Below are 24,906 nucleotides of genomic sequence, written 5' to 3'. Positions count from 1 at the left end.
TGCTTTAGTGCATTTAAATTGGAAAGAAGAATAAATCTCTCACTGCGCCATATTTTTATAATAGATTGTGTGCACCCCCTGATATAACACTAAAGTAAGGTCTCCACTGGAACGTCCCTAGCGCAGGGTCATTCATTGCCTTTTATACACAACCCAATTCCCAGCACAGCGCAGCGCAGCCACCGCCCTTGCCTGTAGCCACTAGGGAGCGCTACGGACCCATGTCCTTTTTCCCCTACCGCCCGCCCCCACCCCCACCCCTCTCCGCCCTTCGCGACCTGAGGGGGCGGGACCAGCGTTGGGCTGAGAGAGCTATCCCGGCGGGCTGCGCGCGCGGCCGTGTTTGAATGGCTGTGAGTGGGGCCCAGCCCGGATGCGAAGAACACTGTAGGCGGACGGGAGCGGCTCCTCAAGCGCCGGGGCTGAGCTGAAGCGCCGCGGTACCATGAGGCGCCGGTAAGTGACGGCCGGGCTTGTGAGAGCCCCCCGGCCCTCCGCCGCCCTGCCCGGGCAGGGTCCCCGCATCAGAGCCTGGCCACTCCCTGGCCCACCCGCAGGCTCCGCGGCGGCCTCCGCTCGGACGGGCCGCGGCGAGGCTGCTGGGTCTCAGGTTCCTCGGGCAGAGGGCTGCGCGGCGCGGTCTCGGGTAGAGCCGCCGGGTCTCCGCGGAGCCCCCTCGCTGGCCGCGGCAGGGAGAGCCCGGCCGGCGGCGCTGGCGGCCTTGGGGGTCGCTCCGAGGGTTCGCGGCCTGGAGAGGCGCGCACGGAAGTCGCTGTCATTTATTTATTATCTTCGGGTGGAGCCGACATCTGCACCCCGAGGAGGGGGAATGACCGAACCCGTCGGAGGCGAGCTGTTTGAGGGCAGGTTTTCCCGAGAGCCCCGTAGGCCCGGCCGTGGTGTTTCCTTATTTTCTGACGGGTCCTTGGGTCCCTGACAGATGAGCTTTTGTTTAGCAGGACAAAAACTTGACGTAACTACGTAAGAATTGCTGATTGCAGCGTTAAAAACCTCATTGGAGTTTCTGAAAAGTTGTTCTGTGACAGTACCTAGGCGTTTACTACGCTCTTAAATTGGCTGAAATATGGAGATAACAAAGAGTTGATTTCTTTTCTTGCAGCTTACAAAATTCCTTGAAAAGAGAGGTGTGTGTGTCAGTATCTTTGCAGATTAAAAAAAAAAAAGAGAGAGAAATTAGTTCTGCAATGATCACCAGTTTAGCATCTCCAAAAAAATAGTCAGCCTAAAAGCTTAAACGTGTGTAAAATAGTTTATCCTGTTTTTTTTTTTTTTTAACACCTTCAGATTGAACGAATTTTATACGTTGAGGCTTTTACTTGGGTAATAACTACCATTGTAATGATAACGATGGCTAATATTTATTGTGGGCTTTCCATGTGCTGAGCCCTGTTTCCAGAGCTTTGCTTTGGAACAGATTAATATTATTATTGTAATTTTCACGAGAAATTGAGGCACAGGGAAGTTAAGTATCTTGTCCAAAGTTACACACCTAATACAATTGGGACCCAAGCAGTCTGACTCCATGCTTTTAACCATGCTGTTCTACTGCCGTTATTATATGTGGCTCTTTTTTAAAAGTTAAAACTCGCTTCTTTTCATTTACTTTCATCAACCCTGGGGCTGTAATGTGTACATACATGTGAGTGTGAGCAAAATAATCCTTTGAATATTTTAAGGTGAATGAAGTTCATAAGGTTCATGCTTGTGTTGTAGTTTTAATTCATTTGTATCATTTCCTTAAAGTATAGAGAACAGTTACAAACCTATGTGTTCTTTAAAGTATACCTTTACATATCAAGGTTTGCATTCTAAAAACTTACTGAATGGTTACTCTCTACTCAGAATGGTGATCCTTAACTAATAGCTTCATGACAAGAAGTAGAGTTCAAAAGCAAAATTAGTTCACAAGAAATCAGTGGTATACACTTAATTACAGCAGTGTTTAAATTTCATTCATCAGTTAGTTACCAAGCTTTAGATTACCTCTATGCTCAGCACTGGAGTCCTGGGTGGGACAAACTATTAAGCACTTGACTTCAAAGCCACCCAGAAGCATCGGGGAAGAAAGTCCTGGCAGTCTGCTTCCAAAAGGTTACAGCCTGTGGAGCACAGCTCCACTCTGCAACACAATAGGTTGTCATGATCTGGAATTGACTAGGCAGCAACTGGTTTTTTTCTTAAGTTTTTTTTTGTTGTTATTATCAGCACAGTGTTGGGCCCAATTGACCATCAAAAGAATATGTCAGGGCATCAAACCTTAAGGGTAGTTTGGGATATGAAATTAACCAAGAAATACATATAGTGGTCTTCATCACCATGTGTTAGCTTGTTGTGCTATAGCAGCTCTTGTGTTACTGTGATGCTGGAAGCTATGTCTATAACCAGCAGGGTCACGCATGGTGGACAGGTTTCAGCGAAGCTTCCGGATGGGACAGACTAGGAAGAAAGGCCTAGTGTTCTGCTTCTGAAAATTAACCAATTAAAACTTTATGAATTGCAACAGAACGTTGTCTGACTCACTTGCTTTGGACATGCCATCAGGAGGGATCAATCACTGCAGGAGGACACGTTTGGTAAAAAAGAGGGCCAGTGAGGGTGAGGGAGACCCTCAGTGAGATGGACTGGCACAATAGTCACAACGATGGACTTGAACATGCCAGCGATCATGAGAATGATGCTGGACCTGGCAACGCTTTGTTCTGTTGTACATAAGGTTGCCCTGAGTTGGAGCCCACTTGGCAGCACCTGTTACCAGTAGAATGGTTGTATGTTGGACTGAACTGAGTGAATCAGTCACACTTTTGCAAGGACCTGAACAGTTGAAGGATGGACAAAGTACATTGAATAGAAGGGTGGATCGGAAATTTTAATGAGAGAACAGTGTGTTCAGAGACTTGGAATTGGGAATCAAAGTGATTTTTTCTGGAAAATAGCAAGTCTGGTCTATTTGAAAAGTTCCTGTTGAGAAAAATAAGATTATGTGGGACAAGACTGAAGGATGTTGTAGAAGAGACATACATCAGCAAAGCTTAGGTTTGATATGTGTATATGAGCAGAGAAAGATAAGATTTTAGACTTTTAAAACTTTTAGGTCAGTGGTTCTCAACTGGGGTCAGTTTTGCCTCCTGGGGGACCTTTGGCAGTGTCTGGAGACATTTTTTGTTGTCACACTTAAGCTTGGTTTGGGGGGGAGCAGTACTACTGGCATCTAGTGGACAGAGGCCAGGAATGCTGCTAAACATCCTGCAGGAGAACAGGCCCTTATAAGAAAGAATTACCCCATATGTCAGCGGTGCTGAGGTTGAGAAATCCTGTTTTTATTGTTTATATTGCTAGCTCTGCTTGCAGTTCCTGTTTTAGGAAGGTAAGTATGAACGATGAGTTTTAGAAGCATGAGTACAAGCAGTATTAAAGTTAGGCGTAAGCTGGGCCAGCGACCTCAGGAAGGAGGCCATTGTTGGAGTCCTGGGGGAGAGGAGGTGCTGTCAGGAGATATGATGGGGGAAATGAGAATGGACAAATAATGGTAAAATGAAACACTTATTTAAATAATTTTTTTTTATTTAAAAATAATATATGTTCCTTGTAGGACATTTAAATGCACAGGAAGTGTGAAGAAAATAAAAATCACTTATAATCCCCCAAGCAGGTAGAACAACTGTCCACATTTTCAAGTGGTAGTTTCCTTTCAGATCTTTTTTAGGATAATGTATTCTTTTTTATAAAACTGGGATTGTACGTTTTTGTTCACCTGGATTTTTTTTTTTTTTTTGACTCAGCATATCATGACTATTTTCTATTCGTTGAAAAATGTTCTCCTTAATGGTCACAGTATTCTTTGTGTGTGTGTGTGTTCTTTTGAAATTGGAAGTGTTTTATGCCTCGTATTCAAAAGAGACATCTTGAAGGAAGAAATATTAGAACATGATAACTGCTTAACTATGGAAAATAATGGGGTAAAAGTCTGTGGTATCTCCAGGGTTTTAAATCTGGGAAGCTAAAAGAATGTTGGAAGCATTGAAATAGATTGGGGTTCTCATGATAATTTTTATCTTAGGTATATAAACTGCCGTTCACAGAGACACAATGAAATTTTAATGTGGGCCCTTGATGGCGATCGATTTAAATTCTTGTTGTTACATACCCCGGAGTTGATTTCCACTCATAGTGACCTCATGTAACAGAGTAAAACTGCCTCCAGAGGATTTTCTTAGCTGTAATCTTTACTGAAGCAGATTACCAGGTCTTTCTCTTGCAGAACGGCTGAGTGGGTTCAAACCACCAACCTTTCCATTAGCAGCTGAGCGCTTAACCATTGCACACCAGGACTCCTTTACATTCTTCCTAAAAATTTCTATAATCTTCGAGATATGTATATATATATTTTACTTTGTATTACACTTTCTCAGTTTTTTCTTAGCAAGCCTCTGCCTGTTCCCTTTTTGGAAATATTTTTTAAAAGTACGTTTTCTTTAAAATACTGAATAAGGCTTAAATTTTTTGAACATGATCTTCATTGTGAGAGATTAAAAGACTGGTTTTAATTTTTTAAGATGTATGGATCGCTACAATTTTACGAGGAAAAGTTGAATGTAACTGTTTTGGAGGGAGAAGGAGTTATTTTTGAAAATGTTTGCCCTGTAATAGGTTGCCTGATAATATCATACCAGTCAGTATTACACTGATGTTTTATCAGTTATTGTACTTGTTGACGTATTTCACATTAATTTGGTGCTTTTTTGAAAATTTATTTAGGGAACTAAATTTGGAGGGAAAAAAACCCTTAAACCTAATGTAAATGATTATTTTTCTGGGAACATACCCTTCCTCCCCCCCTTTTTTTTAAATATTGTATTTTTGGTGAAAGTATACACAACAAAACAGATTCCATTCAACAATTTCTACGCATAATGTTCAGTGACATTGGTTACATTCTTCACATTGTGCCAACATTGTCATTGTTTCCATTCTAGTTGTTCCGCTACCATTAATTTAGTCTCACTGCCCCCAAACTTCTCATCTGTGCTTTAGAGTAGCTATTGTCCATTTGGTCTCGTATGGATAATTTTAAGAGTACAGCTCTCAAAGGTGAAATTCTTTGCTCTTTCAGCTAACCTGCAATTTAGTTAAAAAATGATTTCAGGGGATAGTTTCTGTTCAGGATTTAAAGAGTATTTCAGGGCAGTAGTCTCAGAGATTTCAGCAGTCTCAATGGGCCCAGTAAATCTGGATTCTTTGAGAATTTGAGGTTCTGTCCCACATTTTATTTTCCCCCCTTTCTATCAGGATCTATCTGTTGTGACCCTGATCAAATTGTTTGGTAGTGGTAGGCGGGCATCATCTAGTTCTTCTGGTCTGAAGGTAGGGGAGGCCGTGGTTCATGGAGACAATTAGAGGTACCATACACTTTTCAAATGAGATAGGGTAGAATTTAATTTTTCTTTGCGGGGCCTAAATGCTGTATTGCTTTTCGTTGCTTATTTCCAAGTATCTTCTGATTAACAGCTTGTATCCAGCAACCTTGGTGAACTTTTGTATCAAATTTCCCATCCTTGTTCTTGGGCCATGATAAGGGTGGAGATGGGAGAAAGGGTGTTCTGAAAGCCCACTCCTCCCTAGTTTGCCTCCCTCTCCTGTAACCATCTCTCTCTTCTTCAGTTCTACATACTGCATGAAATTCTTTTTGACTTAAACAAGTCACCCAGAAACCGACTACTATTCTAAGGTATCCTTTTCTCACTGGTACAGTAAAACCTGCAAAAGCCGGAACCTGTGGAGGTGGAAACCTGTCAGAGAAGGAAAACTCAAATAATTTCCACTAAAATGAGTGATAGAAAAGTGGTAAGACTGCACCTTGTTAAAGGTGGAAAACTTGTGAGACACAGGAAAACAAGGCAGTCCCTTGGAGCTCTGGCTCTCACAGGCTTCACTGTATAGGCAGTCACTGGGCTACCAATGAGTTCCTTTCCTAAGTGTGTATTTAAGTTGAATTTGTAGTTAAATTGGGACAGATACGTACGGGTCTTATACAGGGTCACCTTGAGTTGGAATCAACTCAAGGCAACAGGTTTGGTTTGGTTTTTTTTTTAGTGCAAGAAAAGGCTCGAAGGCTTTGAAAGATTTAAAAGCAGCACGTGCAGCAAGTAAAGGTAATTGTGATGAAGAAACTGTTGGAAGAAGGGATTGGGGTTGGTTCAGTCCTTTCAAAGTGTAGACAAATTTACATAACGTTAAAGGGCAATAACCAGTTGTCCATAAGTCAGAAGTTTGTAACCTGGGACTTACTATACAATCTTAAAATAGGCAACTTGGTTTTATATTGGAAAGGGCACTAAAACTGGAGGTCACAGTTCTAAATCTGGCTCTCCTATGTAACTGTTACTCTCATCTGTAAATTGAAATGATCTCTAAAGTCTTTTCCAACTTTTAGAGTCTGTGGATTTGTGAAGTATTTACTTTTCAAAGGTAATTACCTCTCAGAAGCCTATTAGAGAATCACAGATGGAATTCTTCTAAAGCCTTTTGTAAAACCTGCTTCCACATGGTAGGATTGAGGAATGAAATTTAAATTCCCTGATGGCGCAGTGGTTAAGAGCTCTGCTGCTAACCAAGAGGTTGGCAGTTTGAATCCACTAGCTGCTCTTTGGAAACCCTATGGGGCGGTTCCACTCTGTCCTACAGGGTTGCTATGAGTCAGAATTGACTCAGCAGCATTGGGTTTGGTTTTGTTTCTTTGTTTGTTTAGGAGGGCAGGAAACTTTTTTTCCTGATGTTTTCCCAGTGCCTAGAACAGCTCAATATCAAGTACCTCGTATTTGTTGAATGAGTGAAGGAATGAAGGACTGAGTATTGGGGAAGACAAGCTTGTTGGAGTGCTACGCATACCTTGAAAAAACTCACACCACTAACTAACCAGATTACACTCCAGTCACTCCTACAGTATACAAACACCTCACAGTGGTGATAAACAATCTGTTGTTCACTTAGTTGCCTTTCAGGACTATTGAGCAATTACTGCCCCTCATACTCACAAAGTACAGTTTTGTCCATCTCCAGATCTTACTTTAATGTTAGCTTAGCGTTTCAGTATGTCTTTTATTTGCAAAAATGCTATTTCCTTCTACCATTTAATATCAACAACAGTATATTTATTGTCGGAGCACAAATAAATGATATATATTGATTAAAATTTGTTCTCTCATCTATGGTGGATTCAGGGCACAGCAGTTGAAAACCAGCACTCTTGGCTTTCATCCTAATTCTACAGCTGCCATATAATCATCTCTAAGGACAGTTTTTAATCATCTGATTCCTAACTAGAGCTTCTCAATAACTATTTTTTCTACAAAATAAAGTCTAGGTACCTGACCCAGCATTCATGGACTTCTGTACTTTAGCCCATCTTTCTAGTCTGTTTCTCCTACAGTGACCTGTACTTAATAATTATTGAATAATTGGTATTGAAAGTAAGAAAAGAAAAAGTTGAATTATTCTCACCTAGAAAGTGTTTTTCCAGATGAGGAAGACTGGTAAACTATTAAGAATCCTGTATAAAATAAAAGAAACCAAACCCGTTGCCGTCGAGTCGATTCCGACTCACAGCGACCCTGTAGGACAGAGTAGAACTGCCCCATAGAATTTCCAAGGAGTGCCTGGCGGATTTGATCTGCCGACCTTTAGGTTAGCAGCCATAGTACTTAACCACTACACCACCAGGGTTTCCAAGAATCTTGTATAGAGTGGCTTAAAACTCCATATAAGCTGTTTTTCTGTCCTTGTTAATAGTCCTATTTGTGATTAAGGAAATTAAGTATGTATATTTTAGTGGTATCAATTGCAATAACCAGTTACTGGGACTGACTAATTTATTGCTTGGGTGGTTTATCAGCTTGGATGAGTTAGGTAATGCTGTAGTAACAAATAGCCCCCAAATGTTAGTGGCTTAAAATAACAAAGGTTTGTTTCTTCTCAATTCATGTTACACGTGTGATGGCTGGGGGTTCTGCTCTATATTATCCTTCTTCAGGGATGTGGACAGACCAACCGTAACCTTCTGGCATGTGGCTGGTTACCATTATAGAGGGAAGGTAATGGGGTGAATCACACAAATTCGCTTCTAAAGGCTTCTATTTACATTTCATCGGCCAGAGCAAGTCACATGACCATGCCTAACTTCAGGATGTTGGAGAAGTATAAACCTATCATGTACCTGTAAGAATAACTGGAATATCAAGGCATAGTTCTAGTGTCTTCCATAGTTGGTCACTCTCACATAGACATATTTAGATTAAGTATTTTGTTACTGTTCTCTCCCAGCTAACCATTATCCTTTATGGTTGACGTAGTGTTTCTTTAGATATGTTTGCCCATTCAGCATCTATTTATTAAATTAAATACCTGCTGCATGACAGACACTATTCTAGGTATGATGAACATGGTCCCTGTTCTCACGGTTCTCTTCGTCTAGTGGGAGGACACAGACAATAAGCAGATAAGCAAGCTAATTTCAGATAGTGGTAAGTGTTGTGGGAGAAAAAATAAGGTGCTACCGTAGAGAATGATTGGAGGTAAAAATGGGGTTACTCTTGATTGGATGATCAGGGAAGACCTCTCGGAAAGGCCACATTGGAGATGAGAAGGAGCAAAAGGAATGGCTTGGCCACAATGGGAGTAAGCTTGGCATGTTTAAGGACAAAAGGCTTAGCTGGAGCCTTTAGGAAGTTGATAAAATAGTCCAGGGAGAAATGATGGTGGTTTGGTGTAGAGTGGTGGTAATGAAAATAGAAAGGGATAGTTTAGGGATATATGATGGAGACAAGTTGATGGATTGGATGTAGGGAGTTGAGGAAGAGAGAAATCAAGGATGAGTCTTTGGTTTTGGGCTTGAGCAACTGGGAGGATGATGGTTCTGTTACTAAGTAAGGAACAGATCTGAGAGGGTGGATATCAAGGTTCTGAAATTAGTTTACATTATATCATATATTTTTTAAAGTTGAATACTATTTATTGCTATATCCTTTATTATATTAAAGAGATTGGGAGAAAAGTACACATTTGTGTTAAATTTAAAGTCTTAAAACATTGAAATTAGATAGATTTTGTTGGGGACCAACTTCTCAATTTATGTTCAATTAAGAGGGTAACGTCAAATCCACCTGTTACATATTTTGTATCTTGTAAAAGCTATGTGGTAAAAGAGACTAAAACCAAAATTTAAGTTACAGTAGTAGTTGGTGATTTTTCTAGTCAAACCAGGTATGGACTAGTTTAAGAAGACAATTAGAAGGGATTCGATTGTTTTTCCTCTTCATGAATATTTCCAGAAAAAATACTGGAATACCCTAATGGGGAGTTGTTGTATGCCATTGAGTTGATTCCGACTCATAGCAACTCTATATGACAGAGTAGAACTGCCCCATGGGTTTCCTAGGCTGTAATCTTGACCAGAGCAGTTTGCTAGTTCTTTCTCCCACAGAGCCACTGGGTGGGTTTGAGCCATTAGCAGTCCAGCGCTTAACCATTGTGCCACCAGGACTCCTTCTAAAGAGGGGAGACCAAAACATGCTAGGACAACCATCTATTTGGCTTAGGAAACCTTAAGTCTTCCCAAAGATTCAGGTGTGTATGTGGCCAATTAAGAAAAGATGTTATTTTATTAATATACTTTAATTTAGTTAAAACATAATACTTGTACTTGACACAAAATTCAGAAAGCCCAGATGAGAATAGTCTCCCTCTCAGCCCATTCCCCGACCATGCACATCCTCTCTCCAGGAGCTACAGTTTCTTGTATTTCCTTTCAAAAATATTTAGAGAATATACTTACACACACATATATTTTTACCTGAGTGGCAGCATACCAGTTCTGGACTTTTCTTCTACCCTCTCACCACCACCCCCAACTTTCCAGTATAAGGCATAAAGTTAACTTAAAACATTCAAGTCAGTGGACTTGATTATTAAAACAGAGGAAGTGGTGGTGGGAAAGTTAATTCCCACTTGGTGTCTACCAATATTTTATAATTTTTATTTCAGGGTGACTTAGTCATAAGACATTTGAAATTTGATCTAAATTGATTGAAGTGCTGTATCATCGTATTGTACCCACTGAGTCTCCAGAAATCTATTATTTTCATGCTTGGCCTGCTGACATTATTCCTCAAACCAACCTTCCATGGGAAACTGAATTAAGAGAAACTGATGTGATGAATTTTTATTCAGCCAACATAAAAACTCAGGGTTTGTTTCAGGTACTAGGAATTTCGAGTTGTTCTGAGCATAGAATAAAGGGGCTTAGTTTTATGATTTGAATTTGAATGGTGTCAGGCTCGGATAACTTGATAAATCCATTTCCTCAATAGAGATATACTTAGCACGTGTGCCAGACAATCGAGGCGGCCTAATGGGGAAACTGCCTCTGTCTTAGACTTCACTTTTTATTCCTTTTTTGTTGTTGTTTCCCTCCTCTCCCCAACCCATGTCCCATGTGTTAACCTTCAATCAGATTAGACTCTAGAAGGGATTAAAAGGCTCCAAAAACAAAACTGAGCAAGTCAATAGAGTGTATCATTGTTACTACCATGTGATAATTTCTTGTATACTTTATAAAAAGCATTCACAGTTAACACACCATTCACATTGGCACTTTTTGAGTGTAAGTGCTGTCATTGTGAGTCCTCCACTGCTTGCCTAAATATACCTAAGAAAACAGTGTCTCACTTAGGGAAACCTGTTGTATTTCTTTGAATCTGGCTTGATATTAAGCTGGTTTCTTTAGCTCTTACTTGTGATAAATTGTACCTGCTCCATACTGCGTCACAAGATCTGCTCAGCCCACATTTGTTTAGAATGCCCTTGTTTATAATAATAGTTATAAAAATAAATTTTTCACATTGATTAAAATTTAATGACATGCTCATTGAGAATCACTGGTTAAGTAATAGGACTTGTACTAGAAGTTTTTACTCTAAAATGACTTTACAAATAAATTTGCTTTAAACTGCTGTCTTTTATTTCATAGTTTAACTGAAAGAGCAGTTTTATTTCCAAGCTCTTTGATAAATCCTCAGATATGTCACCATGCTTAACATACTGTATTATAATTGTTTCTCCCTTTACAAACCTTGGATGATGGTGTTAATTTTACAGCATGAAAGCTTGGAAAGTATAAGGGAAAGGGTATAAGCAGGAATGAGGCTTGAAACTAGTAGTTGTTATGGTGTAACTATACATAAGCCCAAGAATTCTACCTTAAAGCCTTCAGGTCACAGAATTATTAAAATTTGTTGACACCATGAATCAAGTTTTTTTACACCAAAGGCAACCTGCTTCATTAGTGATGTTTGTGTACAACTTAACATTTATGGAGTGCTAGACTTGTGGTAAGTGGATTATTTTATTTAATCCTCACAACGCTGCTCTGAAAATAGGTTAAGTAAGTTGCCCAAGATCATATAACTAGTAAATGGTTGAAGCAGGACTCATTACATTATCCTGCCTAGTCCTGTCAGTTTAATTATATAAGAAAAGTACAACCTCATGTTTAATCTTTTAACAGCAAACCAAAACACAATGTTTATTGTCTGTCAAATTTTCAAAAGTAAAAAATTGACAATACAGAATCTTGTATTATCAAGGGTGCTGATAGCGGTCATTCTCCACCTCTGCTGGCAGGAGTCTAGATTAGATTTAAAAAACCCTTCTAGATGGTAACTGCCCTTCACTGCTACATTTGTCAAGCTTACTTAGTTACACAATTTAGTAAATGTAACTTTAAAATAGGAGTTTAAAACTGTTGTTTCCATGAAAACTAATTGGAGTGCTTTGGAGAGGCTAGAGGAAGGAAACCCCAAAACCCATTGCCATCGAGTCAGTTCCGACTCATAGCAGCCTTGTAGGACAGATTAGAACTGCCCCATAGGGTTTCCAAGACTATAATCTTTACAGAAGCAGACTGCCCTATCCTTCTCCCTTGGAACAGCTGTTGGGTTCCAACCGCCGACCTTTCAGTTAGCAGGCAAGCGCTTAACCACTGTGCCACCATGGCTCCTTGGGTGAAGGGAAGTAATTCAGAAACTTCCTGTCAAATAGATGTAGGTTAGAAAGCTAAAAATAGAGTAAAACTGTAACAATTTAGGATTTTGCACTGATAATGCTTTGTATCATTATGTTCTCGAACCACTTTAAAGAAATCCAAACTAGAAATTATATATGCATCATACATGATGCTTTTACGTTATTGTTAGATGAAAATATTTAAGATATATGTGTATCATCTTTCTTTTAATGAATTTTCATTTTAAATGATTTTTTTGATCAACCACTACTCCCAGTTACATTGTATGAAAAAGCTTTTACCATTATCTCAAGAGTTTTGTGGTCATATTTTTTATAGTCATATTTTTTGACCCAGTAATACTCTTATCCAAAGAAAATATTAAGATATGTACAGATACTTGTATATAAAAATATTCATCACAGTGTTTTCAGTAATAGCAAAAATAAAAATAAACAGCATTCACGTAATAGAGTACTACATGCTCATTTAAACTGTTTTCAAAAATTTTTTTAATATGTAAGGAAGCGCATGATAATGTTAAGTGACAGAATGCAGCATATAAAACTAAACTGGGAGGAGAAGCGTCAGAATATTATTGGTGGTTGAATGACAGGTATTTCCTGGGCTATGAACATTCAATTTATGGTCAACTCATACATAAGAATGAATTGCCATTAAAAAAAAAAAAAAATAGAGCCTGTTATATTAAAAATTTGAGTTAAATGCAATGGCTCATAATAACAAGTACACACACTATTTTGTGATGCTCATGGAAACATTGCATGGTTTCGAAGTGTTTTATATGCATAACAAACAATAAAACCCATTGCCCCCCAGTCGATTCAGACTCACAGTGACCCTGATAGGACAGAGTAGAGCTGCCCCATAGGGTGTCCAAGGAGTGACTGGTGGATTCCAACTGTGGACCTTTCAGTTAGTCAATCACTTTAACCACTGCGCCACCAGGCCTCCCCAAAAGTCTGTTGCCATCCAGTTGATTACAGCTCATAGCCACACTCTATATGCGTAGAAAGATAAAATATATCCTGTATACTAAGACAACCATATGACTAACTGACACTAAATAAGAACCACATAAAACTATTCTTACCTACAAATTCAACTTAAAGACAGACTTAGGAACGGATCTCGTTCATAACCCAGGGACTGCTTTATTGTTGATTTTTTATTTTATTTTTAGAATAAGTAATACTTGTTTGAGATACAAAATTTGGTATAAAAGGAAAAAGTTTTTCTACTACCTAGTTTCCCAGATTTGCGGCTCACCTCTGTGGAAGCATTTCGTGTTTGTTTGGAATATTTTAAAATGAAAGAGAAATTTTTTCCATGTTTATTTCTGGTTTTCTTCCGTACAACTCATTTCTCCCTGTGCTCCAATCCAGGGAGAGAGGGAGGGACAGGACATGCTCTTCCTGCATACATCTGGTTTTGTTCTCTTTGTGACTTCTCCCACCTTTGACCTTCACATCACTCTTGTTGATAAAAAGGTAGCTGCATCTACAGTCATCAAAGGAAACATCACCTCTAGCCCAAAGAGCAAGAGATGAACCATTTTCACTATATCATTGAGGAAATTTAAAAACATAGAAAAGAAAAGAGGATAATATAATGAAGAGTATTCCCTGTACCCATTACCATCTTCAACAGTTATCAACACATGACTGGTCTTCTCTCACCGGTTTCCCCCTACTCTGCATATCACCAAACATCATCTCATTTCATCTGTATGATGTATGTATATCTGAAAGACTCTCAAAAAAAAAAAAATTCAACTAAAAATAAGTAGTGATAATTAATAATTCCTTACTTGTTCATGCTGCTGGTGGGAATGTAAAATACAACCCCTTTAAAAACAGTTGGACAATTTTCTTAAAAAGTTAAACATATACGTCCTGTGTGACCCAGCCATTTTACTTTTAGTATCTAGCCAAGAGAGATAAAATACATGTTCATGCAAAGACTTGTATGTGACCGTTCATAGAAGCTTTATTAGTAACAGCCAAAAACTGGAAACAATCCAAATGTCTATCAACAGATGAATAGATAAACAAATTGTAGTATATCCACACCATGTAATACTGCTCAGCAATAGAAAGCGATGGATTATCGATATATGCAACAACATAGACGATTCTTGCAATAATTATGCTGAGTAAAAGAAGACAGACCAAAAAATAAAGAATACATGCTGTATGCTTTATATAAAACTCTAGAAGTGCAAACTAATCTATAGTGACAGAAAGCAGATCAAGCAATTGCCTGAGGTGGGGGGAGGTGGCATCTGAGGGAGGGAAGGATTACAAAAGGAGCACAGAAAATTTTGGAGATGATGGGTAGGTTCAATATCTTAATTGTGGTGATGGTTTTGTGGGCTTACACATATTGGCACATACAGTTTATTGTATGCTATACTTCAGATAATTGCTTAGTATCATCGCATAGCCAATCAGTATTGAAATTTCCCAGATTCTTCCACGTTTTATTTTAGACAGTTTTCTTTTTAAATTAGGATCTAAGCAATGTCCACTTGTTGCATTTGGTTGACATATTTCTTAAATCTCTTAATATGCAGATTCTCCATCTTATTTTTTTCTTGCAAGTTATTTTTTGAGGAAACTAAGTCATGTGTCCCAAAGAATTTCCATTTTCTAGATTTATGTGTGTGTCATAGTTGGATTCTTTAACCGCATTTATTCAGTCTGTATGCTGAGCACATCCAAGAAGCTGGACTATATGAAGGCGAACATGGCATCAGGATTGGAGAAAGACTGATTAACAACCTACTATAGGCAGATGACACAACCTTGGTTGTTGAAAGTGAAGAGGCCTTGAAGCACTTGCTGATGAAGATCAAAGACTACAACCTTCGGTGTGGATTACGCCTCAACACAAACAAAAATCCTCACAACCGGACCAGTAACCAACATTATGATAAATGGAGAAAAGATTGACATCAAGGATTTCATTTTACTTGGATCAACAATCAATGCTCATTGAAGCAGCAGTCAGGAAATCAGACGACGTATTGCACTGGGCAAATCTGCTGCAAAAAAAGACCTCTGTAAAGTATTGTAAAGCAAAAATGTCACTTTGAGGACTAAGGTGTGCCTGACCCAAGCCGTGATATTTTTAATCTCATATGCATACAAAAGCTAGACATTGAATAAGGAAGACAAGAAGAATGGATTCCTTTGAATTATGGTGTTGGTGAAGAATATTGAATTATCACGGACTGCCAGAAGAACGAACAAGTCTGTCTTGGAAGAAGTACAGCCAGAGTGCTCCTTGAAAGGGAGGATGGCGAGACTTCGTCTCACATACTTTGAACGTGTTATCAGGAGGGACCAGTCCCTGGAGAAGGACATCATGCTTGCTAAAGTACAGTCTCACATACTTTGAATGTGTTATCAGGAGGGACCAGTCCCTGGAGAAGGACATCATGCTTGCTAAAATACAGTGTCAGCAAAAAGAGGAAGACCCTCAATGAGGTGGATTGACACAGTGGCTGCAACAGTGGGCTCAAACATAACGATTGTGAGGATGTCGCGGGACCAGGCAGTGTTTCATTCTATTGTACATAGGGTTGCTGTGAGTCACAGTTGACTCAAAGGCAGCTAAGAACAACAGATTTTTCTAATTGTATCCCCATGCTGGTATTTAATGGGTTCTTCTGTCTTTCTGTATTTCCTTTAAAATCTTAGCTGGTAACTGGCGGTTGAAGCTTGATTACGTTTATGCTAGATTTTTTTTGCAGGGGGCAAGAGTATTTAATAGTAGTGTGCAGTAATTCTGTTGATTCACTTCAGGAGGCACATAGTGTCTGGTTGTCTCCTTCTTTGTGACGTTGAAGTTGATCATTGGGTTTGGATGTTGTCAGTTCGATCTATCCATTATAAAGTTCCCCATCAGCTTCTCTTGCTTTCTATGCTTTCCCAAATTGCAGATTCAGCTCTCATCCCATATCATTGCATACAGAGGGCACAGGCATCTCCCGTCCTCAGGGCCAATCCAACCCATACAGCTGAGCAGAGCAAACAGAAAACCAGCAGGGCTGGCCTTAGTAATCAATACTTGAAACTATGTATATTCAGATGCTTTGAGGAACACTTAAGGAACCTCCAGGACTGAAAGGTGGACCAGTTTCCTGGAGAAAAAGGAATGGACGTGGGCCCGGGGGAGCCATGTTTCTCACCTCTAGCAAGTAAGTGCTAAGTTCAAGGAGCCTACTGAGAGACCCTGGGTAGCATGTGCTTCACATCCCCATTTATTTTAAGACAGGTATAGAAGTATCATTTACATGAGCTTTGACATGCATACAGACTTGTTAACCACCATGACAATCAAGATACAGAACATATCACCCCAAAGTTTCCTCTTGCCCCTTTGTAGTCAATTCCTGTCTTCCTTGAGACACTGGTAATCTTTTTCTTTCTCCCTCATAATTTTGCCTTTTCTAGAATGCCTTACAAATGAAATCTTACGGTATGTAGCCTTTTGAGTGTGGCTTTTTTCACTTAGCATAATACATTTGAGATTTATCTGTGCTATTATGTGATTCATTTGCTCTTTTTTATTGCTGAGTAGTTGATAATTTTTATAGGAAAAAGTAGTGGAAAAATCAATCTAAGAAAGTAAACATTTTAACTTAGGTAGGGACCATTACATCCCAGTTTGCTTGGAACAAACCTGATTATGTCTATTGACCCAGCGTAATTTTTAGTAGACCATCTTTTACTTTCAAAAGTGTGTTGGTTTAGATAATAAATCACATGGTCACTCTAAACTGAAGTCGTAGTTCACTTCTATACAGTGTTTTCAAATTTACCTTCCAGAATGCACCAGAATTGTGTATGTTTATATTTTATATAAATATTATGGTGATAATGGCAGTAATAATTTACATGCTTTCTTATTTTGATCTTCACAGCAGAATTACCATTTTACATTTAAGAAGGCAAATTCAGAATAAGTTAAATGACCTGCCAAAAGCCATGAGCTAAGAAGTGATAATGCATGTTATTTCTCTATGCATTCAGCCTTTAATCTCTCATATTAGTTGGTAGGCAGTGTATTGTATTGGGTTAAGAGTATAGGCAATGGAGATAGGATGCCTGGGCTCCAGGTTTGACTCTTGCCACTTTTTTGCTGTATCACCTTAGTTAAGTTATTTAGTCTTTCTTTGCTTCAGTTCCTCACCTCAAAAAAAAAGGACAATAGGATATATCTACAATGCTTATACTTGGCATGTGGTAAACTATTATTTTTAATGATATTGTTATTTGATTAACACCGTTACAGAGGAATCCCTCCAGAAACAGACAGCTGAGGTGCAACGGGTTTCTCTTATATATAGCCTTTCTGGTCTTGGGTTTATAATTCTGTCAAAATTGATTGGCTAGGCCACAGTCTTGCAACGGGATTGGTTAGTTTACTATGCAAATAGAGTGTGTAAAACCACCCAGTAGGATTAAGTGACCTTGCCGGCGTTGGCTAATTATTATGCAAATTGAGTGATTGTGGTCTACCAAGGGGATTGGTCTGGCTGGGAGGGCCAAGCCTTGAAATTAAATATAAGGCCAATCCCACAGAGGTTGAGGGAGAAATCACTACCATCAGGAAGAGCCTGGAGTGGAGCACATTCTTTGGACCCAGGGTCCCTGGCTGAGAAATCTCTTAGACACTGGAGAGAGATCTGTAACACTGAAAACAGGGAGAAACAGCGGTAACCACGGCAGAGAAACTGCAGCAGCAGTATGAGTGGTGGGAACCATGAGACTGATGCAAGGCAGCTGCAGTGGGCTTGCCAGCCCACAGAGCGAGGGTGTTGAGCACTTTGGGACAGGAGGCTTGCTGATGGAGCCGGGTGCTTGTGGGCACTTCTCAGGGGAGCTAAAGAGTTGTAACGCTTTCCCAAGCAGGGCAGAGGCCCAGAGAAGAGCCTGTCGGCTGGGGCAGCCAAGAGAAGGGCCGCCTGCCTGCAGGCACAGCCAAGAGAAAGGCCATCTGGCTGTGGGCACAGCCAAGAAGAATCTGAGAGCTCTCTTGATTGGACCCTATCCTGATTGAAGAACTGTATCCTGTCTCCTCAGTTGTATCTTGTTATTTCCAAGTTGATTCTGATCTCAAGTTATAGCCTGTTACTTCACTAATAAAGCACATAATAGTGAGTTTGGTCTGTGAGTTCTGTGTGGCCATTGCAATGAATTATTGAACCCAGCAGAGAAGTGGAGAGTGCAGTGGTGGGGGGTGGGGTGGTGGCTGGTGTCAGAAATGGTGAAAAAGTTGGAGAATGGAGGTATGTGTGACCTCCACTTTATAGAAATCAGCTTTGTGCTGATCTTGATCCTCATCTCTCCTCTTGAAGTTAGATGAGTTCAGACGTTACAAACTTAACCCTGTATAAAAATAATGGAGAATATTTTGTGTTTTCTCCCTTCTGATTAAAAGAAAAAATAATAATTATTCATCTCCAGTAGCATGGGACTTGATTATGAAGGGCCTTTGACATTTAGGTAAATAGTTTAGACTTGCTGTGGTAAATTAGTTCCACAAACTGTGTTCCTTGGAACATCTTTCTCTTTCAAGTAGTTCATAAACCAAAACCAAACCCATTGCCATCAAGTCGAGATTCCAACTCGTAGCAACCCTGTAGAACAGAGTAGAACTGCCCCATAGGGTTTCCACGGAGCAGCTGGTGGATTCAAATTGCCAGCCTTTTGGTTAGGAGCTGAGCTCTTAACCGCTGCTCCACCAGGGCTCCAAATAATTCATAGTATCTGTAAAAAAAAAAAAAAAAAGGATGATGGCTGAGTTTCAGGAATCACAAAGTTACATAAAATTATGCAGGTTTCTCAGAGCCTTTTTAATATATTTAATTAATTTCCAAGAAGTAGTCTAACATGATGCAGCATATCCAAGCTTATTTGAACAGGGTAAAGCATCCTGTAAAATCTGTGTGGATACTCTAAACATAACTTGAGAAACTCTGTAGGAAACACTAGAGAATTATTGGAGATTTTGGGATATGGCCATAAACATAAACATTTAACAGGATGATTTGTAGGGAACAGGAGGAGACTGGCAGCATAAAAATAAAATCATTTTTATAGTAATTTAGTTTTGAAGTCATGAGGCTGTAGTTCTGACTGTAAAAAAAAGAAAAAGGATGGAGCCATGAAATATTTTGAAGAAAGATTCAAGAGGCTTAGTGGTTAGTTACAACACTTTCAGGTTTCTAGTCTGGAAGAAATTTGATGCCAGTAATTTAGAATTGCAATGCATAGTGGTTAAGAGCTATGGCTGCTAACCAAAAGGTCGGCAGTTCAAATCCACCAGCCGCTCCATGGAAACTATGGGGCAGTTCTACTCTGTCCTATCGGGTCGCTATGAGTTGGAATTGACTCGATGGCAACGAGTTTTTTTTTTTTTTGGTTTAGAAAGGAGCAGCTAGTTGGTTTGAAGTTGGAAAAGACTGAATAGATTTGTTTTAAATATGTTGATTTGGACCTAGTAATGGCAGATTAATAAACTAAATACATAGAAATTAGGGGAGAAAAAAAAAATAGCGGAAGCCATAAAAGTACATTTTTCTCACTTTAGAGAGAAACGAATTGCTAAAGGAAAAGTAACCAAGAGAGTGGTAAGGGAACAAGGTAAGTCAGATAGTGCTATGTCATGTGAATAGATTCAGAGAGGGCCCGACAAAATGATGAAAGAGCTAAATAGTGATGAAGGTTGAGAAAAGACTGTAGAGTTGGCTTGGCTGACTTTGATGACCATCATCAGTACTATGAACGTATCCTTATAGCTTCTGGTGACCTTGAAGATGCAATTTTTTTTTTCATATGAGAGGGCAAAATAAAAGCAAGATTACAAAGGGTTAAAGAGAAAAAGGAAGCTAAAAAGCACTCATTGTAGAAATTTGGCAGGAAAGGGAAACAGAGAAAGGGTATAGGAGTTGAAAGGGGAAACATGAGCATGTTTGAAAGCAGAAGGGGAGGAATCAGTTCAAAGGGAGAAATTGAAGATACAAAAGTGTGTGTGGGAACAAAGTCCCAATGGAGTTGAGAAGGCAAGCATTGAGAAAATTAGATGGAGTTGCCCTAATTTTGGAAGTTAGATAGATTCTTTCTATGAAATGTTTCCTCTAAGTATTGGCATTTACACCTTTTTCACCAGTTTACTATAAGGGAGTTACACAGTTAAGCCACTTTTTATATGATAAACCGAAACCAAACTCGTTGCTGTCGAGTCAATTCTGACTCATAGCGACCCTATAGGACAGAGTAAAACTGCCCCATAGGGTTTCCAAGGGCGGGCTGGTGAATTTGAACTGCTGACCTTTTGGATTTTAACCACTGTACCACCAGGGCTCCTTTTATAAGATAATGACTCATTGCATTAAAATATTAATTTTTCATATGAAAATCATGTTTATTATAAAAAATAGGGAAACATGTAAATAAAGAAAAAAAACCAACCGTGATCCCACCAGCAAAAAATACTTCTGTTAATGTTTTGATGGAGCCATTTTGAATGGCTAGATCTTACGGTCTTACTCACATATATACCTTTTGAAAAACCAGGATTATACTGTACATTCAGTTTTCTATTCTGCGTTTTGAGCATAGCATTATTTTATGAACCTTCTTCCACTTAATGCAACATTTTGAAAACAGTGTTTTTAATATTCCATTTTAAGCATCGATCCCATTTTGATCAACCTTGGCTTTCTCGATTGGCTCCCCCCCCCCTTTTTTTTTTTGATGCTTAATCCTGGTGAAATTTTCAAACACAGAATGATGTTATTCTTGAATTTTCATGGGATTAGAGAACAGTTGCCCTGGATACCTGCAAATCGTTTGATTATTGTGGTGTAAAGCTACACCAACTCCCCAAATCTTCGATAACCATAGAGATTCCATATTGAATGTTAGGTCATGCACCTAACAGTGAGGTGACTCTGATAACTTACTTGGTTGCTTCAGTGGATTCAACAGTGGCCTGGGGTTTGAAATGCCAGAGCTGCCCTGGTGTGATGTGGAGGAGGGAATCCAAGGGCTTTCCCTGTTGCTGGGCCATCCAGGCAGCCCACAACGTGCTCCAGGTGGGGTCAGAACCAGTCTGCTCCTGTAGGTGGTCATGGCCCTCACAGCCAGCCCTGGAGGTCAACCTCCTTGTCTGCTCCATCCCTCAATTCCCCCTTTTTTTTTTTTTTTTATCACCTTAGTGTTCCCCCCCCAGCCCAATCCAAATTCCATTATTAAACATAAATACTACAGATACCACAGCAGTTACTGAGGCTCTGACAGCTGAATTTAGGAGGGAATCAGTACCTCCAGGCCCTAAAGATTGCCCCAGAGAATCTCATTTTTACCCTTCATTGAAATTCTTGCTTGAAGAAAAACATTCAAGTTTGTCCTTCCCTTTGACTTTTTGGGTGACAGCTGCCTCGCGGGAAAAACTGATTTGTCTCCAAACCTTATAAATCCCCTGGTGGATCTTAGAAAAGAAAAGGTTATTCATATGGGATAAGGAAGGTTAGGAAGCAGGGCTCCCTTAAAACTTCTGCTCATTTGTTGTTACTGCTTCAGAAGAATTAGCACTCTTGTCTTATTTGGCTTGAGTAGGCTTTATAAGGTTTGGTTATTCAGGACTGAAAATGTTGACTCTGTTGTGGTTGGGAATGAATTGGATTCTATTAATGAAAACAAAGATGTGATAGAAAATCAAGGATTCTCCACTCTGCCACTAACTAGCTAAATGACTTTAGGCAAGTTACTTGATCTCTCTGGATTAAAAAAGAGAGAATAAAGCTTTAAATCCTAAAGCCTGTTTTCTGTTGATGTGTTTTATTATAGAAGGCAGTGGTTATAAACTTTTGAATCTTAGAACACCTAGGGATACCACACATGCCCTTGTAATCATGGCGGTGACCCTGTGGTTGTGATTGGAGGAGAATCACTGATGCAAGGAACGTTAATCATCGTGATTCTTTGTACGCAACCATGCCTTTTTCCCCCCAAGAAGAGGAATGAAATTGCCTAGTGAAATTGAAGCATTAAATACAACGTAAATAGTTGATATTCTGTAGTATATTGAGGCAAAAACGAAAGCTTAACTTAATTTCATGTTGAGCTGTAACTTAAGTTACCAAAGACAAAAGTCTAGACTTGTTTCTTTCCTGTATGAAGAGTTTTCCTCACTGTGAGTAGGAAGGGAGTATCTGAACGCTTAGAGCTATTTAATCTGTTGATTTGGCAGCCATCATAGTAGAGTATAGAATAGATCCCTTTCATCTTTCTGGTAGGAGATAGCTACTCTGTAAAGAGAATTCATCCCTCCTCCTTCCACATGCCACTGTTTTTCTACCTTCTCAAGAAAATACCCAGAGCAATCACTGTATTATCTTTATTTAAGAAAATATTGCACTGTTCTGTTCTACCTACCTGGGTCTTGAAAATTTGCAGGCAGCCACCTAAGGCACATTGGTCTCTCTTTGCCTGGAGCAACAGAGTCAGGAATAGGGGAAAGAAATGGAATGTGTGGCAAATTTCCTCCATGAACAACTGCCTCCTTTGCCATGAGACCAGAACAACTGGATAAAATAGCTACCATTATTAAACATTTTGACCAAAGATTCTATAGAAGAATCCTGATCAAAAGAGGGAAGATAGGGAACAGAATTTCAGATTCTTAAGGACTCCAGACTTTCCGGAGCCGTGGAGGCTGGATGAACTCCTCAAACTATTGCCCTGAGATCATCTTTAAATCTTCAACTTTAAAACCTTGAAAATATATCCTGAAGTCTTAAAACTGAGCAGTAGCTTAGCTTAACTAGTAAAGAATGTCTGCCTTGAGCATTATGCTCTTTTAAGATCTATTTCTATGGGATCAAATTGACAGCAGCAACTCAAAGGATTAGACAGGAAACTTAAGAGGGCAGTAAGTTTATTTTAATGGGGGAGGAACAGCTTGGAAAAGGAGAGTAAGAATGGTTGCACAACTCGAAGAATGTAATCTGTGTCCCTGAATTGTACATGTAGAAACTTGAATTGGTGTATGTTCTGTGTATATTCTCAACAACAATGTATATGTAAAACCCATTGCCCTCAAGTCAATTCTGACTCATAGTGACCCTATAGGGCAGAGTAGAACTGCCCCATAGAGTCTCAAGGAGCGCCTGGTGGATTCTATCTGCTGATCTTTTTGTTAGCAACAGTAGCACTTAACCACTATGCCACCAGGGTTTCCCATGCGTATGGAGAAAGAGAGAGAGCGCTATATCCAATGTTCAGGATAGTTACAAGTGAAGTTAGTGTTCTGGTCCCTTCTCACCATCTCCTAGCCTTTGCTTTTATTCTCTTAGGATCTTGTTTCTTTTATTCTTTTTTTCATTAAAAGATTATCCTTTCCAGTTTCTTTAATTATTTATTGTCTATAAACAGATTAGGAATGGAATTTTTATTCATTCATTAAACATATACTTATGGAACAGCTTCTATGTGCCAGGTAGCATTATAGGCCCTGGGAATATAACAAACACACAAAGTCTCATCCTTCACGGAGCTTACATTCTAAGGGAGAAGACATGATAAATAGATAAATATATGTCTAGTAATGATAACTTCTATGAAGAAAAACAATAGGGTAAGAGGATAGAAAAGTGAAGATGGTGCTATTTTTTACAGGGTAAATGGGTCCAGCCCTAGTGGCACAATGGTTAAGTGCTCAACTACTAACTGAAATGTTGGGGATTTGAATTTATCCAGTGGCCCAGTGGGAGAAAGACCTGGTGATTTGCCTCTGTAAAGATTACAGTCAAGAAAATCCTATAGGGCGGTTCTGTTCTGTTACATGGGGTCATTATGAGTGAAATCAACTCCATGGCACCTAACAGCAACAACAACATGGTCCAGGAAAACTACTATGAGGAAAGGGTATTTGAAGAAAAACCTAAAAATACAAGGCAGCAGGCCGTAAGAACATCTGAGGGGAAGGGGTTTCCCAGAAACAAAGGGAATAGCAAGTACAAGAGCCCTGAGATGACAAATCTTACCCATCCTCTTCTGATCAGGCAGATTTAAGCCTAAATAAACATAAAGCATATTTGGTTACACTAGAACAAGTTATTTAATTTGTCATAACCTGTATTCATTTTTTAAAATGGGGTTTATAATTTCTATATCATAAGTTGTGCTGGTAATTAAATGTAATCAACGTGAAGCATCTGTAGTTCCATGTTAAGAGATCAAATGATGGTAGCTATTATTTTATTTTATTCTGACCCATAGTGACAGTTGTTTTTGTTAGTCCACCCATTTTAAGCTTTCAAAACTAGTTTTCCTGCTAGTACTCTTTAGTAAGCCTTGTTTTTTATATCTTTTTTTAAATTTCTAGAATCTTTAACTAGATGCTACCATTTTAGGAGTATCATAATCTTAAATAGGATCATTTACACCAGCTTCAAAGTATTATGCTTTTGATTTAAAAAATTTATTGATACTATATATACTACTGTATTTCTTTTAAAAATATAAATGGCAATAGAGACCTCTCTCCCCTATTACTTTAAATTCTTAAGGTTCATTTGTGATAAGAGGCAACCCTAGATTTATTGATGGGTTGTGTTTTAAAAAGTTGACTTTTTATACATTGTTTTAATAATCGATCACGTCTTTCAACAGAATCAGGTGTCTACTCTGATAGTTGTTAGTTTCCAAGCTTTGACCTTAAAAGCCTGTCTAAGGCTCATTTAGTAGTACTATTAATTGGATTTCTGTGGGAAAGGCAACTTGAATCCAACT

General features: G+C 39.2%; 1 protein-coding gene across 2 annotated transcripts in view; it reads left to right on the top strand.

The window, feature by feature from the left end:
- Window positions 1-317: 317 nt before the first annotated feature.
- KATNBL1 (katanin regulatory subunit B1 like 1) overlaps window positions 318-24,906 on the top strand; it is a 65,491-nt gene continuing 40,902 nt past the window's right edge. For both annotated transcript variants that reach the window (XM_049897992.1, XM_049897991.1), the window contains exon 1: window positions 318-456. The gene's annotated coding sequence lies outside the window, so the exon portion shown is untranslated. The remainder of the gene's footprint in view (window positions 457-24,906) is intronic.

This window comes from Elephas maximus, chromosome 10 (genome assembly GCF_024166365.1).
Source record: "Elephas maximus indicus isolate mEleMax1 chromosome 10, mEleMax1 primary haplotype, whole genome shotgun sequence".
Taxonomy (NCBI): domain Eukaryota; kingdom Metazoa; phylum Chordata; class Mammalia; order Proboscidea; family Elephantidae; genus Elephas; species Elephas maximus.
This window is presented reverse-complemented; position numbering and strand designations above follow the sequence as displayed.